Below are 3,472 nucleotides of genomic sequence, written 5' to 3'. Positions count from 1 at the left end.
TTCCTAGTGTTGCTGTAACAAAGCACCATAAATGAGGTAGCTTAGAGTAACTATTCTCACCCCGTTCTGGAGGCCAGAAGTCTGAAATCAAGGTATTGGCAGGACCATGCTCCCTCTGAAACCTGTAGGGGAGAATCTCTCCTTGCTTCTTCTAGCTTCCAGGGGTTGCTGGCCATCCTTGGGTTTCCTCAGCTTGAAGTTCCATTACTCCAGTCTCTGCCCCCACGGTCTCAATGACCTTCTTCTCTCTGTGTCTGTGTCTCTGTCTCCCTCTCGTTATAAGATGGCCTATCCCAATCCAACGTGTCCTCATCTTAACTTGATTGCATCTGCAAAGATCCTATTTCCAAACAAGGTCACATTCATAGGTCACGGATAGACATGAATTGGAGGGGAGGAGGGGGACCCACTTCAACCCCGTCCTGTGCTCGCTTCGGCAGCACATATACTAAAATCGGAATGGTCCAGAGAAGATTGGCATGGCCCCTGCACAAGGATGACATGCAAATTCGTGAAGGGTTCCATGTTTTTCAAATATCATATATCACATATATGGAATCTAAAATATGACACAGATGAACTTTCCTACGAAACAGAAACAGACTCACAGACATAGAGAACAGACTTGTGGTTGCCAACGGGGAGGGGGCATAGGGGAGGGAAGGATTGGGAGTTTGGAATTAGCAGATGCAAACTATTATATATGGAATGGATAAACAACAAGGTCCTACTGTATAGCACAAGGAACTATATTCAATCTCCTGTGATAAACCATAATGGAAAAGAATATGAAAAAGAATATATATATACATATATATATGTAAATAACTGAATCACTTTGCTGTACAGCAGAAATTAACACATTATAAATCAACTATACTTCAATAAAAAAAAAATTTTGGAGGGGGCTATACCACGCAGCTTGCGGGATCTTAGTTCCATGACCAGGGATTGAACCTAGACCACGACAGTGATAGCACCAAGCCCTAACCACTGGACCGTCAGGGAACTCCCGAATAAATTTTTTAAAAAATTGTTCACCTCTTGGTTTTTCATTTGATTTGGATTCATTCTCTTCACCTACCTCCAAATAAGCCGGGGTCTTTTATAAGGATTTTAATGGATGTTGCCAATCATCTAGCACCAATTTAAAAGATGAGAAGATACTATTCTCCACAGGTGAACTAACCCATCAGATTATCAATGTGCTCTGCTCTCTTACAGAAATGCACATTTATAGGGGAGCAGCCTTTAGGGTTTCACCATCTGTATCCACTTGTATGTTTCCAAATGTAGGAGACAGTATACCTACAAAGGAATTTCTATTTCTAGGAAGGTTGGGAAAAAATAAATAAAACTCCTACTGTTTACTTGAATCTAGAAAGGAATGAAAGCTCTCTTTCTAAGTTAGCGAAGGAATGAGATAGTGACAGGCAGACCTAAAAGGCGAATTTTTATTTTAAGCGAAACAATGAGGAATCATCGCTGTTTCTCAGTCTTAAGGATCACCAGGTTCACCTCAGTTTATAGTCAATTGAAACTCAGGGAAGCTAAGTGATTTCCCAAGGTCACACAGTGCATCAATCACCTAAAAAATACTTACTGAGCCTTTGCTACATGGAAATTTCTGTGCTGGGTAGCATAGGAGCCAGAACAGACACTTGACTCCAGATTCCTAGTCTCTTAAAATTGCTGGTGCCTCAATACCAATCAAGGGAGTGGCACCAAACCACCAGCAGCTACTGCATTCTTTATCTCCATGTACTTTTTTTTAAAAAGCCAGTATCATTTAAGAATGTTCTTGATCAAGCAGTAAGAAGTCATTAATTTTATCAAATCTTGATCCTTGCATACACATCTTAATATCTTGTGTACGACATAAACAGGCATAAAGCGCTTTTGTTGCATCCTGAAGTTGTCCACGAAAAGCCCTTGACTTGCAAACTGAACGAGTTGCATTTTTCATGAAATACCATTTATACGTCAAAGAACACCTGCCCAAACTAGAGTTATTCACATCTGAGTATTTGGTAGGCATTTCCTCGAAACTGAATAAAGTGGAGACAACTGACAGCGTTTGTTGCCCATGATAAAATTTGAGCCTTCAAGTGACAAGTGAAATTTTGGAAAACTTGTGCCTACCACCATGAGCTTGACAGGTTCCCAACATTGTAAGACTTTTCTAATAAGATCTATAGTCATATTCCAAAGGTAATTTTTTCTATATTACATAATGAAGTGTGTTAACTTTTATAAGACTTGCATAACTCAGTTAATCAATATTTGCCAAATTATCAATCCATGATGTTAAAAAACCAAGCATGGGTAAAATATCTATTCAAAGTGCAAGATGAAAAAAAAACAAAGTGCAAAAGATGGATTTTAATGTAGCCAAGTAGGAAGAGTTCATTGATATGGTTTTAGATTACACATTGCAACTTAGGAAACCATCACTTGTCAAGCATTGGTGGTAGTATCACGCAATAGTCGCAATTATCTAATAATCATCTAAAAATGAAATTTTCTTCCCCTTGCTAACTACATAACAGTGAGGATGAATTTTCTTCAAACACTTTAACCAGAACAACACCTTGCAACAGACTAATGAAAAAGTAGGTGAGAATCAAACTGTCTTCTATTAGGCGAGGCCTTAATAAAACATTTTTAATGTAAAAAAACCACATTCTTCTCACTAAATGCTTCCCTATTTTGAAGAAGATCATTATTTTTTATTTTTAAAAATGTGTTGGGACTTCTCTGGTGGCGCAGTGGTTAAGAATCCACCTGCCAATGCAGGGGACACAGGTTCGAGCCCTGGTCCGGAAAGATCCCACATGCCGTGGAGCAACTAAGCCCGTGCACCACAACTACTGAAGCCCACATGCCTAGAGCCCGTGCTCCACAACAAGAGAAGCCACCGCAATGAGAAGCCTGTGCACTGCAACAAAGAGTAGCCCTGCTTGCCGCAACTAGAGAAAGCCCGTGTGCAGCAACGAAGACCCAATGCAGCCAAAAATAAATTATTATTATTTTTTTTTGCGGTGTGCAGGCCTCTCACTGCTGTGGCCTCTCCCGTTGCGGAGCACAGGCTCCAGACGCGCAGGCTCAGTGGCCGTGGCCCACGGGCCCAGCCGCTCTGTGGCATGCGGGATCCCCTCGAACCGGGGCACGAACCCACGTCCCCTGCATCGGCAGGCGGACTCCCAACCACTGCGCCACCAGGGAAGCCCTATTATTGTTTTAAAGTGTTATCGTTTTACCTAACATGAAGTGGGTTTATTATTGTTATTGCTCTGGTCATCCCATGGAAGTATATGGATCCCACAAGCAAAATTTGACTCCAGTTTTGAGACTAACACACCACACACACTAAGAGGGTATGAAGAATGCTATTACTCACATAATCAGGCTTTCTGGGAAGAGCAGGGCAGGCTCCAAAGAAGGTCCAAAAACAGCTGAAGAAAGCAGGGAG

The 3,472-nt window shown here is 41.4% G+C and overlaps 1 non-coding gene across 1 annotated transcript; it reads left to right on the top strand.

Annotated features, from left to right (window-relative positions):
* The first annotated feature begins 424 nt into the window (after nt 1-424).
* LOC137229614 (U6 spliceosomal RNA) lies at nt 425-531 on the top strand. Its single transcript, XR_010945770.1, has one exon. It is a non-coding gene; the product is annotated as a U6 spliceosomal RNA (small nuclear RNA).
* Nucleotides 532-3,472: the final 2,941 nt, after the last annotated feature.

Source organism: Pseudorca crassidens, chromosome 8 (assembly GCF_039906515.1).
Source record: "Pseudorca crassidens isolate mPseCra1 chromosome 8, mPseCra1.hap1, whole genome shotgun sequence".
Taxonomy (NCBI): Eukaryota; Metazoa; Chordata; class Mammalia; order Artiodactyla; family Delphinidae; genus Pseudorca; species Pseudorca crassidens.
The sequence above is the reverse complement of the archived record's forward strand: the minus strand, read 5'-3'. Positions and strand labels throughout refer to the sequence as shown.